Here is a 16,353-nt window from a genome sequence, read left to right on the forward strand (position 1 = left end):
AACCCCTGGCATTCAGGACTCGCCCCTGTTTTCGGAGTGTGCAAGTGTACAGTTGGCACCAAGTAAGGAAGTCATCCTCGTGTGGCGAGGAGCCTATCCTGGGAACTAAATTATCATTTGCTGGGCACCCCTGGGAACTGCTTGGCACTTTAGTAAATAACAGAATGCCCCGGGTAATTTGCTATGGGAATCGCTTAAATTGAGTAGCTCCGTGGTGTTTGGAATTGGACTGAGAAGCTGACACCTACGTCCTGACTTTTGGTTGTGTGACAGTTTGCCAAGCGAAAGCTTGTCGACAATCTTCTCCAGTTGATGAGAGATGGGGCTGATGCTGTTGAGTGTTTGACCTTTGCAGGAATTTAGGTGGTGGTTGGCGCTGTGGCTTGCAGTTCTGCTTTTGTTAATTTCACTTGTGCCAGTTAATGGGACCTCTCTGGAATTCTTAGTTATTAACTTAACCAGCTAAACTTCTAAGTCCTCCAGAAGTAAGGAAGTTGACCAAGCAGAATAGTAACTAATAATCTTACAAGCGGGACAGGTGTGTCATCTCCGTATATGTGTGGATTTGAGTAAGAGTAGTTGCCTTTAAAAAGAAGTAAAGTAAGCATTTTCTAAAAATAAGCATATCCCAAATTGTCTAGTCTTACTTGTAAACTCCGGAAAAGATAATTGCTGTTTAATTTCCATGGCAGAGGACTTCATATTATTACATACTCGAGAGATTTAATAAGTATGTGTTTATTTTGTTATAGTAAACTCTACTATGAAAGGAGATTTCGCTATAGCTGTGAGGAAGTTGTAATTGAGAATCTAATTGACAGGTTCATAAGAGTTAAATGTAAGAGCCAGTGGATTGATTAGAGTTGCAAAAACCCAAATCCATAACCTAGGCTGGATTTGGCTTCTGATAATGTAGTTGCAGTTCTCAGCGGAGCATGGTGTGGTGCAAATGCTTTTTATTTTGACACCAGGTTTGAGTCTAGAGTAGATTCGTGTATTTGTGGTAAAGTTCAGAAGCATGATGCTATGTAACAAGCCCCAGAAGAAATAACTGTCCAAAGTGGAGCTTCCTTTAAATGTAGCATAATAATGGAGTAAGACGATCTTTCTTCTGTTTAGCACTAATTGTGAGTACATATCGTTTTGGTGAAACTGTCTTTTGATATAAAAGATTCTTGTTCCTACTTTGAATTCTCTTTACTCCTTGATAATGTTAGCTTCTGTTCTGACAGTTGCCCTGAGTTTTCCAGGAGCAAATTGTGATTTAATTCCTTGTAGTTCACAGAGGAGGTGGCGCTTCACACTGGGTGTGAGTCTGGGACTTTGGGCCATGTGGCCTTATTTATCAGCAGTTGAGAATCATTTAGTACTGCCCTGGTCAGGCAGCACCACTATCCCTGTTACCAGGTGATGAGGTTTATCGTAAAAACATTTGAAACTTGGGGATTTCAACCCTGAAGTCTTGAGTTTAAAGCCAGATCTTCATTATTCCTGCTTCTGGTTCTCCCAGCCTCAGTTTATCTATAAACCATGGGTAATGATACCTGTCTGTCTTCTGTCTGATTTGCAGGGTTATTAGGTGTGTTTAATGAAGGAACATATAAAGTGCTTTCCAAATATTAATTAAAAATGTTTTTAAGACAGGATCTTTCTATGTTGCCCAGGCTGACCTCTAAATGCAACTATTCTCCTTCCTCAGCCTCCTGAGTCTTTAACATAAGTGTGATTTCGTGTGTGAAGCTTTTTTGATTATGGATGTGTCCTCGATTGTTGGTAATTACAAATTTAATTTTCAGGAATGTTTAAAGTAGACGGTATTGTGGTAATTTGAGGGAGTGGGGACACTGTCTGCCAGCTAGTTCATGATAGAGCAGGGATTTACTCCATTCTCTAGGCAGGTGTGCCCAGAGTAGCTCCTGTGATAGCTGTGAATCAGGCAGACAGGGCTGTGCTCTATTAGACTTCACAGCTTAGCTTAGGTCTAATCTACCCAGGTATCAATAGAAAAAACCAGTATCTCTGATTTTCTAGATGAAATATCTTTGGAACGAATTATAGTTCTGTGCTGGGTGGTGGCGCACGCTTTTAATTCCAGCATTTGGGTTTGAGGCCAGTCTGGTCTACAGAGCGAGTTCTAGGACTGGATCCATAGCTACTGAGAAATGCTGTCTTGAAAAACAAAACAAACAAAAAATTACAATTTTATAAAAGATTTATTTTTTTTAATTTTAAAAGATTATATGTGTCTGTATTTATGAATGTAGAGGCAAAAAGCATGGATTCCCTGGAGCTAGAGTTACATGTGGTTGTGAGCCATTACTGTGGATACTGGGAATTGAACTCAGGTCCTCTGGAAGACAGTGTCAAGAATCACAGTATTTGGGGGCTGGAGAGATGGTTCAGTGGTTAAGAGCACTGACTGCTCTTCCTGAGGACCCAGGTTCAATTCCCAGCATCCACATGGCAGCTCACAACTGTCTGAAAATCCAGTTCCAGGGGATCTGACACCTTCACACCAATGCTCATAAAATAAAGTTAAATAAATCATAAACAAATAAAAAAAAGAATTACAGTATTTGAAGGCAAGCATGGAAGCATATGCCTGTAATTCCAGCTCGTCAAGGCCAGTCTACACTACATAGTAAGTCAAACTTTATCAGTAGCAACAACCATCACCCCCAGTACACAAAATACAAACTTTGAAATGATGTCAAAATATGTATGTGGTAAATACATGCTTGGTTTTCTTTGAGGGGGCTTTTAAAACTTCTATACAATGTATTTTGGTTATATTCATTCTCCCCCCCCCCATTCCTTCACCTAGTTCCTCCCCCTAACTTTTCCTAGATCTGCCCTCACCCTAGAGTTCTTTCTCCTTAAAATAACCCACCAAGTGCAATTTGTGTTGCCCCATATACTCCTGAGTTTGGAGCCATTTCCTGGAATGTAGTAAACCTAACAGGGGCCACACACTGACTTTTCCTCTCCCAGAATCCATCAGCTGTCCATAGCTCCTCAGGTAGTAGTGGGGACTCATAAGCTGCTCCCCACCTGCATGTTGGAATGCCGACAGACTTGATCTTGTGTGGGTCTTGTGCAGGTAGCCCCAGCTGCTGTGAGTTCTGAGTGTGGTGGTCCTGTTGTGTAGAGACATTTCGCTCTGACCTCCATGACTTTTGGCTCTTAGGAGTTCCTGATCCTTGTGGTGAAAGAGTGTGATGTACATCTGCAGGTGTCCTACTTGTGGCTGGGCTTGTTATGTGACAGCTCTTTGCTACTTGCCTCCCTACCCCTTCTGGTGAATGGGATCAGAGCAGCCTAAAGGTTTCTAATTTACATTTGTAGAAAATGGAGTCTTCCAAAATGCATTTTCCTTTAAATCAGGTATTACAAAGTTTTGGGGCCGTCAAATAGGCTTTGGCATGGGAATCAGGAGATCTAGGTTATAGTTCTAAGTTTGGTGTTCTGTGCTTGGGTTGGTCACTAAGTCTCCTTATACCTTATTGTCTTCATCAATGCAAGGGACCCTTTTGGAGATTTCTGCCCATTTAAGGGCTTTGAGAAGTCTTGAAGGTGCAAGGGTCAGTTGTAGCTTTCCTTGCAGAGTAGCCCTCAGACTTGACAGTGGTACAGTTTTTTGTTGTTTTGTTTTCCCTTTTTGAGACAGGTTTCCTTATAGACTCGCTGTTCCTGCCTCTGCCTCCTAGGTTCTGGCATTACAGGCATGTCCCACCATGCTTGACTCTTGACAGCGTATGTGTTATGTGTCTGTATGCTTGTGCACCTGTGTAGGAGCACTCGTCTCTGTGTGTAGGCATTAGTCGTCCTCCATTGCTCTTTGAAAAAGGTTCTGGATGTGGGTTTCAATGATTGGCTGACCTCAAGCCCCCTGGGTATTCCACTCCTGTCTTTACTTCCCCATGCTGAGATTACAGATGTTTCTGTGTGGGTTTTTACATGGGTGCTAGAAATATGAACTCAGATCCTCCTGTTTGCATAGCAAGCATTTTGCCCACTGAACCATCTTTTTAGAACATTAAAAAAAAGCATTTTAGGTAACTTTTGCTGTAAGAAACACACTGGAGAAGATTAGATGATCTTTTGAGTTTTAGGCTGACTCAGGTGAATTGGTGATATTGATGACAAGCTGGTTTTGTCTGATCCAGTGCTTTCGTCCTAGCTTACTTGTCCTAGGTTTGCTCATCTGGCTAGAGAATAATTTGTAAGCCTTTTAAGTTTCAGTGTACTGTTATCAGAAGTGCTAACGTTTACCCATCCATCTGTTTTTTAGGGAATTTTTTTTTCTTTAATTAGAGCTGTTCCCGTTTGCTAAACTGACCTGTGTCCTTAACCACACACTTTGACCATCAAGAAGCACTTATCTTTTTCAATATCAGAGGCAGTTCTGTGAAGAGATACATTGATGGCAATTATTTTCTGAGAACAAAATTTGTCTGAATAATTTAGATGTATTGGGAAAACAAGTAAAAATTTGGTGCTAACTACTCAGGGAAGCTGGTTTTCACTGGAAATTTTAGCGAAAGTTTATCTTTGGAGATGATTTTAAAGGGACTACTGTTAGAAAGGTGGGTTTTATCATCCTGTTTTCTGTCACTCTTCTGACAAGTAAGTTATATAGCCTGCTTTGCTTTCTGTTCAGTCATAACCAGTAAGATATTAGCGAGAAAAGGTTTGTGAAGGAGTACTGCCACTGGTAGGCATTGAATAGGCGGCTGCTCGGCATTAAGTCAGGCTTGGTGGCTGTAATCCCAACATTTACAAGGAAGTGGCAGGAAGACAAGAGCTGAGCTCGAGGCCATCCTGAGCTACATGAAATCTTGTCTCAGAAAGTCCTATCAAAATGTATCCAACTTTAGTAAACACTTAAAAGCTCACTATGCTTCAGGTACCACTTGCCTGTTGATAGTTTCAGGACTGTTTTTGAAAGTTTTAAATCTGTTACTGAAACATTCTACTTATGATGTTTGTGTCTTGCTTTATATGAAATAGGATGACTGCTGGCTACTTTACATTTATTTTACATTATTGGCAGTCTCACTGTAGCCCAGGTTGACCTTAAACTTGCTGTGTTTGTGCTGCCTCAGCCTCCCTTCGTGCTGGGACTGCCTTCTGTTTTCCTGTGCAAATATGTGCCGGCCTATGTGTTCTTGTGTGTACGGTTTCTTAGAAACTGGCTTTTACCGTATTTTGAGGCAGGGTTTCTCACTGGTCTGGGACTTAACAGCAAGTGAGTCCCAGTGATTTGTTGATCCCTGCCTCCCTGTTTCTGGGTTACAGGCCCACTGCTTCTGGCTGTGGGTTTATTTTTTTTAAAAAAACATGGGTTCTAGGGATTAAACTCAGGTCCTCTTGCTTGAAAGACATTTTAAAAATAATACATTATGGACTGGCCCATTCCCCTAACCCCCTTTTACTTTCTGAAGGGTTATAGCTTTAACACTGATTTAGGTGATGATAACTATAAATAAGCTAAAGAGTGGAGAAGTCAAACTCAATTGATTGTGATATTTTTTCACCTATTACAAGCGTTAAGTAAGATGGGTGTGGGTGGTATATGCCTTTAATCTCAGTATTTGGGAAGATCTCTGTGAGGATTTCTGTGAGTTCAAGGCCAGTCTGGTCTACACAGTGAGCTCCAGGACAGCCAGGGCTGTTACACGGAGAAACCCTGTCTTGAAAAACCAAACAAAGGAAAAAGGAAAAAAGAAAAGAATTAAGTATAAGTAATACAGTTTTATCAAAGTAATTAGAAGAAGTATCCGGTTGGTGGGTTCTTTCCTGAAGCCTGAGTAGATGCTATCTGTACTATATTCTTATGTGTTCTTAGCCTTAGCATGTGTTCCGTGTCTTCTGTAATAAGTTCCGCTTTAATGACTCAAGCGCTGCTCTGTAAGGATGACTGTGAAAGGCAAATACATAATGAAGAATCATTTGCCCTTAACATGATTTATTTTGCTGGGTATGGCAGTGCAAGCCTTTAATTCCAGTTAGTTGGAGGCTAAGACAGGAATATTGAAGTTTGGAGGCTCTAAATAAATAAAAAGTCTGTGTATACATAAGTACAGAGAAAACAGTGTTGTTCAAAATTAGTACAGTTTTTTTCTTACAGCGTGTTAGTTCTGACAATGATGATACTCAGGAAAGGGTCAAGCTGCTCAGGCATGAGATTAGAAAACAAGAAAGTGCTTGGGTTGTTCTTGTTGAGTGATTGGCGCTTTGGTGCAGTGGGTCTCTTGTCTATTTTCTGTTGTTTAGTTTGCTTAGAAGGGCCATGTATAAGTGCTTTGACCATTTGGAACTAATTTCAAGAGATTGGAGATGCAAGATGATGTTGAAGTATGTAAGTGACTAATTGATACCAGGCCTAACGTCACTGGTCAGGTTCTTAGTGTGAAGAGAAAATGCAGAGGTCACCCTGATCATCAGTTGCTATTCCCCCACAAGAAAAAAGGTCACTCAGATAATATAGTTTTTACCTTACCAAATACTTGACTAGGGGGTATTTTCTGCATTGACCTTGGTTACTTTTATCACTGTAATACCCAAGTCACACGGTGTAGATTATTAGAGTAAGAATCTTTATTATTTATTGGCCAACTTTATTAGAAAGTGAAGATTAAGAATATTCCTATATTTTGGGAGGCAGAGGCAGGCAGATTTCTGTAAGTTTGAGGCCAGCTTGGTCCACAGAGGAGTTCAGGACAGCCAGAGCTGCCCAGAGAGACCGTCTCAAGAAAAACCTGAAAGAAACTTGTATCTGTGCTTGACAATACAGATTTCCCCTTCTTCTCTTTGTTCCCTGAACAGCAGTGTAACATGTTTACAAAGTGCTTATGTGAGGTGCTGTATTCTTGAGAGGATTAAAGAATTCAGAGTGGGATGTCTGTTTGTGTGTGTGTGTTTAATGTACACACCATGCATATGTGTTAAATGTACATAATACACATTTTATATAAAATTTTTACATCTACAGGTTTTGGTAGGTGGCCTGAATTAAAGGTGGGTAGGAGGATGGGAGTGGAGGTGCCAAGGACTTGGTGTGCAGAAAGTGACTGTACTATGCCCCTCTCTACCCCCATGTTAGGTGTGGAACCAGGGCCTGTGCATAAAAGCAAGCACGCTCCACTGAACTGCATTCCCAGTCCTTGCTTTTTGGAGAGAGCTCAAATCTTGTGGTCCTTTTGCCTTTACCTCCTGAGTGCTGATGATTATTGGTATGTTCTGGCTATGATAGTCTTTTAAACCCATTTTTAAGAAGGCATAATTCACATAGTGTAAAAATTTAAAAGTGTTCACATAGCACATTCAAATCTTCATTTTTAAGTGTCCAGTGGTTTTTAGTATATTCACAAAGTTGTAGATATCACTGTGATCTTATTCCGGAACAGTTTTAGTATTTGCCAGTAGTCTTCAAACCCCTTAGCAGTCCTTGTATCTTCTCTGTCCCAGTATCTGGTAATTGTGCATCCACTGTGTCCCCTGTGGATTGCCCTTTTTGAAAAGTTCAGAGAAGTGAGACAGTGTGTGACTTTTTGTGTCTAGCCTCTTTCATTTTGCATAATTTTTGTAATATTTATCGTATAGCATGAATCTGTATTTAATCCCTCTTTATAGCTGATTAATTGCATTGTTTAGACATATGAAGTGAATATGGGCTTGATTGTTGGATTCTTTACCTTAAGTCATTTTTTAAAACTTTACCCTCCCCCATTTGTTTTGAGAAAGGGATTTACTGTGTAGTACAAACTGGCCAGGAACTTAGAATCTTCCTGCTTCAGCTTCCTGAATCCTGGGATTATATGCATGTGTCACTACACACAGCAGAAACCTCAACTGTTTGAGGTTACTGAATAGATTACAGAGTAGTATTTCTATTGAGTTGCTGAGATTTACCTAGATACTGACTAGCATTTCTTGTTTCTCTCTTTGACTTATAAACAGCCGTGTCTTAGATAAACCAGTTTTGTGTGTGTGTGTGTGTGTGTACATGTGTGTGTATGTGTGTGTGTGCACATGCATGTGGTAGCCAAAAGTTGATGCTGGGTATTTTCTTCAGTTCCCCACCCTATGTATTGAGACTTGGAGCACACTAATTTGGCTAGACTTGCTGGCCATGAGTTTCAGGGATTGCTTGTCTATCCTTCTAGGTTTTTTTAAACCTGAGTTCTGGGTATTGAACTCTGGGGTCTCATGCTTGCGCAGCAAGGCACTTTACTGTGTCTTCCTCCTAACTCTTCCTTAATAAACCATTTTACTTTTGATACTCACATCTACCAAGTTCATATCTACTAAACTCATATTTAGAATGATAAGATAGAAAAGACTTAGAATTCTGTGTTGTTTGATTTTACACATTAGGTAGGTGGGCAGCTGACCTAAGGATGCATTGCTAGTGCTTTGCTCTGCAGCTGCGCCTTCAGTGCTTCCACCTTTTTACCTAAGACAGGGTGTCACCATGAGCCCAGGGTGGTCAGTAATTCATAATTCTCCCATCTCAGCTGGAATTATGTGAGTGTACCACTGTGTTTATTATGGTTTTTGGAACGATACTAAAAAATGATTTATTTATCTTTGAGACTGGGGCTTGGTATGTCGCCCAGGTTGGCCATGAACTCCTGGTCCCAAGTGATTTTTCTTCCTCATCTTTTTAAGTAGCTGGGCAGGCAAATGTCACCACACCCAGCTAATCACTTTTTATAAGTGATAATATGATTTTGTAGTTTGCAAGTAGATGGTTTGTTACAGGATTGCAGATAAAAACCAGTCTGTACTTAAGTAGAAGAGAGGTTCATCTTAGCAAAAGCTTTTTCCTTAGCTCACCACCTAGTTCAGCACCAAACACAGGGACACTTGGTTTCTAGGGAAGGGCCAGAAAGCCAGCAGGAACTCCGTGGGAGTTGAGCCGAGTGGAGAGGGTAAGCAGATTGCATGATCAGAACGTCTAACTGGAAAATTATGTTCTTGTCTGCTCAGCTGATACTTGGAATGAGGGAGAAAGTTGTGCATCTGCTTGCTTAAACTTAGGGTGAGCCAAAGTTTAAGGGCTTGGAGGAACGAAGTCTGGCTGAAGTTTGGTCAAGCCTAGTCAGTGGGGACTGTGATGTGCATTCGTCAGATCCCTGTTGTTTAGAACAGAACTTGTCTCCCTTGGAGATGGAACAGAATATGAGGTTGTGAGGCTAGCCTCTTTAGATTTGGCCTGATTGCTCTCGTGGGTGTGACAAGAGTAGTACTTTGCCACACATCAAATGGGTCTTTTAATGACTTTGCACAGAATTTTGAAAGGACTTTCATATTAGATTTTTTAAAAAAAGCCTTTTGAAGCTAGAAATGTAAGTAAAGAACTCACCATCAGGTTTCAATTCTGGATAAGATTTGGGTTAATTCCTGTATTTCAGATGTTTTCCAAATACTCTGGGATTTTGGGGCTTGTCAGGAAGTGACCATCCTTTATGTACCTGTGAAACTGGGAACTCTATGAGCCAGAAAGCAGGGCAGGTTTCCAAGGAAGCTCCAAACATAGCCGGTACATTCAGCTGCATGGAGCTTCTTTAAAGTCTGTGATCCCATGAGACTGAAGCTTCAGCACATCTGGTGCTTCAGGTTTGGAGACAGACTGAGTGAACTTAGGGAATAACTGTATTCAGGAGGAACTTTGGAACTGAGGAGATAGGCAAGGAGAAAAGGTAACTCTTAGATTACAAAGGATTAGACTGTTACCAGCAATGGAGAATTTAAGAAAAGAGAGAGGTATTACTTACATCCAGGAAGTAGGGCATTAAAGCATCAGCATTATTTTAAACAAAACCCACAATCATCCTTTAACAGGTCATTCAGCTCTGTGTAATTAATTCTTGTTCCGCCGGGTCTCTGTGTTAGTTTCATGAACCCATCTGTTTATCTACCTGCTTTTTGGAAATCCTGACTCAGTCTTTTTGTGTCATCTCGAAGAGATGCCATTGGACACCTGTGCACAAGAGTCACCTGGCACAGTGACCTTTTTCAGTGTCAACTTTTTTTTGAAGATGAATATTTGCTGATTTGCAAGTGTGTCCCAAGAAGCATCAGAGTAGAAGACAGAATAAATCACATGGTATGACTTACTCATTACCACGAATTTTAACTAATGAGTGGTTGCAACAAAAATAATGCAGTTGGCAAGGATGTATTGTGTGTGGTGGCTTTTGAAGCATGCACACCAAATTGGGTCCATCCAAAAAAGTTTTATTTAAGATGTCTGTAAGCAGACTGATAAACTTTATTTTAAAAGGGGAGTGGCTAGTATAGCCAATAAGTGAATATAGATGAATATAACATTTTCAGAAAAAAGGCTAAAGATACAATCCTCAGGCATAGTGTTCTCAAAATACCAAGCAAACAGAGTATGTGAAGAACAAATAAACATTATCAATTAAAGACTTAGTTTGGAATAAACACTTCTTGTCCATACAGTAAAATATCTTAAGTTAATGATGTGAGTTCTCAACTAAGAATCCTAGTCTACCTAGAAGTTACTGCATTCAAATTAAAGAAGTTAATTGCGACCAAGTTAACACTGAACCAAAAGTATAGTAGGAATGAACTGCACTGCATTGTAATCTTGGAGCAGAGCTCTGATAATAGAAACTCATCATTAGTTTCTAGTGGTTTCATACTTGTACATCTTTTGAAATAATTCAGATAAATGTCTCCCCTATAGTCCTATAATATATACTTCTATAACATAGGGAAGATAAACTTTCTTTTGATAGTGTCTGCCAATAGAATTTTTAATGTTTGATCAGATAAAATTATTGTTAACTTTGAACTTTTACATTTTAACAAAAAAAGCTCTCGGGTCCTCTGAGAGTTTTAAAGGCAGTACCTTAGACACTTCATTTAGGATTTGGGTATGAAAGGGCAGAATGTTATTTGTTTTTTCTTTTTTCTTTTTTTGGTTTTTCGAGACAGGGTTTCTCTGCAGCTTTTTTAGAGCCTGTCCTGGAACTAGCTCTTGTAGACCAGGCTGGCCTCGAACTCACAGAAATCCGCCTGCCTCTGCCTCCTGAGTGCTGGGATTAAAGGCGTGCGCCACCACCGCCTGGCCTCAGAATGTTATTTGTTGTTAAGAGGACTGAATGTTTGGTAATATAGGTAGGATTATGGATCACGTAGGAGGTAATACAATGGTAAAAAAAATAGTTATTAAATGAGGCTTTTGTTTGTTTTGTTTTTGTTTTTAAATAATCCAGAGCATAATAAAATCAACATTAAGCTGATAGGATAGAGAACCTATGCTTTCCAGAGGGATTATTGTAGTTATTTAGAAGGCAAGGCAAATCTTTTAGATCTGTTACTCTCATATCTTTAATTTAAGAATATTTATTAATTTTAACAAAGAACAAAATTTATTTTTATAAAGATTCCAAAGAAATTTGTATATAAACTTATTGGAGCCTAGCTAATTTTGACTTGAACAACATTTTTTCTCATGAATAAATTAAAAACTTTTATAGCCATTTAGATTTTGTCATACGTCATACATTTTATTTCATAACAATGATCATTTGACTTTAGCACAAAACTGTTGTCTTTTCCCTTCACAAAAACATAACCTTTGTATCTTGCATACAAAGTTGTTCCTGTGTGTCATTTCGAATAGTTTCATTTACATATAAAATTATAGTTCATGTAATTGCAGCAACTGATGTTTTAAGAGAAAGCTACTTGGTAGATAATTGTGAAACTTGTACATCAGCTTTTCATAGTAGACGAATAGAACTTACGAATACACCTCTTTCACCTTTTTATAGCCAAATGTTTCTTGACAGTGCAACACCCTCCTCCCCTGTCTGTCTGTCTGTCTGCCTGCCTGTCTGTCTGTCTCTCTCTCATTATAACTCTTTTTTAAATGATGTTGAGATTCAAACTTGGGTCCTTACACATGCCCACTGAGCTGTATCCTAGCCCAGTACAGCGTTTCAGTGCGACAAATTGAGTGTGGTGGCACAGTCCTTTAATCTCGGCACCTGGGAGGCAGAGGCAGGTAGATTTCTAAATTCCAGGCCAGACTGGTCTACAAAGTTCTAGGACATCCAGAGTGACATGGAAAAACCTTGTCTCAAAACAGACAAACAAGCAAACACACCCAAACCCCCTCACACATTTAGCTTTCCTGGCATAAGAATAAGAGGCAAGAAACTACATAATTAGAAAATACGTTCAGTATTATAGTTTACTTAAAATAACCTTAGACAGGTAGTAAACATCCATGAACTAATGTAGCACAACTCTGAAGTTTAATAGTACTAAAGATTTTAGAAGCTCTCTTTACATTGGGTTAGTGTATGATACATATGTGCATATGTGAGCACATGCAGTGTGCACATTTGGAGGCCAGATGTCAAAACATTGGATGTCTGCCTCAGTTGTTTTTTGAGACAGGGTTTTGCACCGAACTTGGAGCTCATTGATTTAGCCATGCTGCATTGCTAGAGTTCCAGGGATCCACCTGCTTCAGTCTCCAGCACTGGGATTAGGTTGTACTACAATTCCTCTGTGTTTGTATGGGCTCTAGAGATGAGCACTCAGGTCTCATGCTTGTACAGCAAGATCTTCACCAACTGACCTTTTTCCTGGCCCACATTGGTTTGTTACAATACATAATTTTTGTTAAAGTAGAGTTTGTCAGCTCCTTTTAACTAAATGCAAATGCAGGTATAATGTTTATTTGGTCAATTAAACTTTAAAAGTTTAGCAAAATATATCCACAGAAAATAAAGATTTATGTTAGTATATATATATATATATATATATATATATAATGAGTAGCTTAGAAGACATAGAATACAGGTATTAATTACTACATGCAGTGTTTTATTTTTCATCTCTTTCATGCTGGAAATTTACCCAGAACCTTGTGGATATAATGGGAATTGTGCTGAACCACATGCTTGTGTAAATTTTAGTAAACCAACAATATTTAATTCGTTTCTTATCAGATGACCCAAATTCACTTTAACTTCCCCCCTTTGAGACTGTCTGTGTAATCTAGATTTCCTTAGATCTGATTTGCAATCTAGGCTGGCCTAGAAATCCTCCTGTTTTAGCTTCCTGAGTGCTGGGATTACAGGTGTGAGCCACCATGACTGGCCTTAACTTGACTTTTTAAAACATTTGGGTTGGTTTCTATAAAAAATACTTTTGAAAGGCACGTTTTGGATATCTCAGGAATGATGGACTGATGGGAAACCAGCTGTCTTATTGGCTGTCTCCAAATCTCATCTGAGTGTATAAGAACCTGTTTCTAGCTCAATTTCTGACTTCTGCATGAATCCCTGGGGGAGGATGGGCAGCCTCAGGTTTATGCAGGCCTGTGGTATTTGGGAGTTTGGAGATGGGGGGGTGGGAGGGAAGAATCTGATAACATACAGGTCATTGAGCTTGAGGAGCCTGGGGTATTGAAGGAAGGTACATGAAAGGATTTCAAGGAGGTTGAATGCAGAAGAAAGGAAGAGTGTGTTGGGGGAGTGGGGGGGGGGTGCATGCTAGGTATAGATACTTAGGTGAGCCAGTAGGGGAAGATTGCAGGTTTTTAAGGACATTGAAGTTCTTCTCAATTATCTTTAGTAGAATTTTGCCATTTGTGAGGCATTGAGCTGGTTTGGTGCCATGAGAGTACAGCATGTAGTCAGAGAAGAGGGATGGCATCTGTTAAAGTTCCTTGTGAGGGTTTAAAGGGTCTAGGACAGGGTGCTCCTTTGTGAAGAGCCAAGGAAATACCTTTGTGTTACCCTCTGGAGGAGGAAAGGGAAAACGGAAGAAAGACCCTAGAATATTTCTGTTAGTGTCAGAGACCACTTCAGTGCCCATAGTCAGAGGAACTGTTTTCTTTGAAAGATCCGAAGCAATTCCTTACGCTACTCCAGCAGGCAAGAGGTCTGGAAAGAACTAGTTTAAGAGTTTAGCACAGTCAGGGTGCTGTCTCGGTTGTCGGGGTTAAGAGCACTTGTTGCTTTTGTAGAGGACCTAGTTTCAATTCCTAGAAACCACACAACAGCTCATGTCTATCTGTGACACCAGTTCCAAGGGTCTGATGCCCTCTTCTGACCTCCTTGGGCACCAGGCACACACATGGCATACAATCTTGCATACAGGCAGACACATTTTAAAAAAAGTTGATCTCAGGAACACAGCCACATGTCTAAACAGGAGAGACATTCAAATTATTCCCAGAGCACTGTCTTTGGGCTGGGGTTGTCACACATCCATAGATGTTTTCTTCCCATCAGATGATGTCACCATCCAGATATTGAATGGAAGTAAATTCTTGACAGGCCTAAGTAGGAAAAAGCCTAACAAAAAGTCATGTTTTGATAGTAGGACCTTTAGGAATCTCACAAATATACGGAAAGACTCTTTAACAGGTAATGGTGACAGTGCTGTAGGGTTTTTGCTGGGGAGGTGTCTAGGTTAGTTGGAGTTAGCAGGTGTCAGAACTAGGTCAGTTTAGCAAATAACTTTTGGTGTGGTCTGCTGACTTCTGAATAATGATTAAGAGAGGATTTTCAGGGGCTAGGCTGTGGTCAGTGGTAAACCCTTACCTAGAATGTAAGGCTTTGGTTCTGTCCTCAAAATTGCAAGTGGGGGGGGGGGGGAGAAGGGTGCAGAAGGGAAGGGGAGAGAAATCACATCTGTTTAAGCTGAGGGTGCTTAAGCCAAAGTTCAAGGGATGATAGAAGCCTGACTACATTTAAAGCCATTCCAATGGGTAGCTTCATGGATGTTTATGACTCTTGGTTGGAACTTAAAGGTTTTTAGTAGATACATTTGTTTTTCTGGGCTGGGGATGTCTTCTAATGGCTTTTCACATGCCAGATAAGCACTCTACCCTAGAACCTGTCTACCCTGCATGGTAGATTTTTCCCTCCCCTCCCCTCCCCTCCCCCCCCTACTCTTCCCCCTTCCTTTCCCTTCTCTCCCCTATTCATTTATTCATTTATCCATTTATCCATCTGTTTATTTATTGTGTGTGTGCTCCCGCGTGTGCCTGTGTGTGTGTGTGTGTGTGTGTGTGTGCGCGCGCGCGCGCGTGCATGCATGCATGCACACATGCGCGCGTGGAATTCAGAGGAAACTGGGAGGAATAGGTTTTCTTCTTCCACTATGGGGATTCTGGGGATTGAACTCAAGTCATCAGGCTTGTTGGCAGGCATCTTTACCTGCTGAGCTAGCTTTCCAGTCTCTAAATGAAGTTTAGATTAGCTTTGAAAGGTGGAAGATTGCTTTTTGTTTTTGTTTTTGGCAAGACTGGGATCTAGCCAGGACTTTGTGCATGCCGTTTAAGTGCTCTGTCACTGAAATATATCCCTAGTCCTGGAAAATTGCCTTTAAATATTAGTAAACATATCTACCATATTACTGTGTGTAGTGAACTCAGCTAGGCACCAGGAATAAAGTACTTATAAGGCATATAGCTCTTATTTCTAAGGAGCTGAGATCCTAGTTGAGGTAGAAAATATACCTCAAAAAAGGTTAGTGTGGGGAGGGGAGGTAAATGGGAGGCAGGGAGGAGGTGGAAATTTTTAATAAAAATGAAAAAAAAATAAAAATTTAATTTAAAAATAGAAAAAAAGATGAACATGGGATGTACTCACTCATAATTGGTTTCTAGCCATAAATAAAGGACATCGAGCCTATAAAAAAAAGGTTAGTGTGGAGCTGGTGGGATTACTCACTGAGTAAAAGCCCTTGTCCCCAAGCATGAGGACCTGCGTTTGATTTCCAGAACTTATGCAATAGAAAGTACTGACTTCTGAAATTTGTCATGTGGCATTAAAATGTAATGGTATGTGCATGCACATACACACACACACACACACTCACAAAATAATAACAAAAAAGCTGGGTGTATTAGTATGTATCTATATTCCAGCTCCCTGCCCCCCAAATGACCATGTTTAAACAAGCAAACAAAAGCTAATACTAAGTGATAAAAGACTGTGGGCTCTACAGTGTGGAGATTCAAAGAGGAAAGATGTAGATAAGATTTGAATCTAGCCTTGAAGGATTTAGATTTGCTCACTGGGAGAGAGGAATGAGAGAGTGGGAAAATGGGTACACTGGTGATGGATGACATGCGATGTGCTCCCAGTCTGTATGTTAAACTCTGTTTTTATGTGCAGAAATGGTAAAAAATGAATTTGGAGTTCAAGGAGGAAGTTGAATAGTGGAAAACTGAGATGTTGAGTCTTCATGTCTTATGCAAAGGGAATGAGAAAGCTTTTGAGTTGGGTGAAGCACAACCATATATTCCAAGTAAGAAAAGTGGAATGTTGAGATCATTCACTGTTA

General features: G+C 40.1%; 1 protein-coding gene across 1 annotated transcript in view; it reads left to right on the top strand.

Annotated features, from left to right (window-relative positions):
- Lrp6 (LDL receptor related protein 6) overlaps positions 1-16,353 on the top strand; it is a 123,417-nt gene that overhangs the window by 855 nt on the left and 106,209 nt on the right. The gene's annotated exons all lie outside the window — the stretch shown is intronic.

This window comes from Arvicola amphibius, chromosome 2 (assembly GCF_903992535.2).
Source record: "Arvicola amphibius chromosome 2, mArvAmp1.2, whole genome shotgun sequence".
Lineage (NCBI taxonomy): Eukaryota > Metazoa > Chordata > Mammalia > Rodentia > Cricetidae > Arvicola > Arvicola amphibius.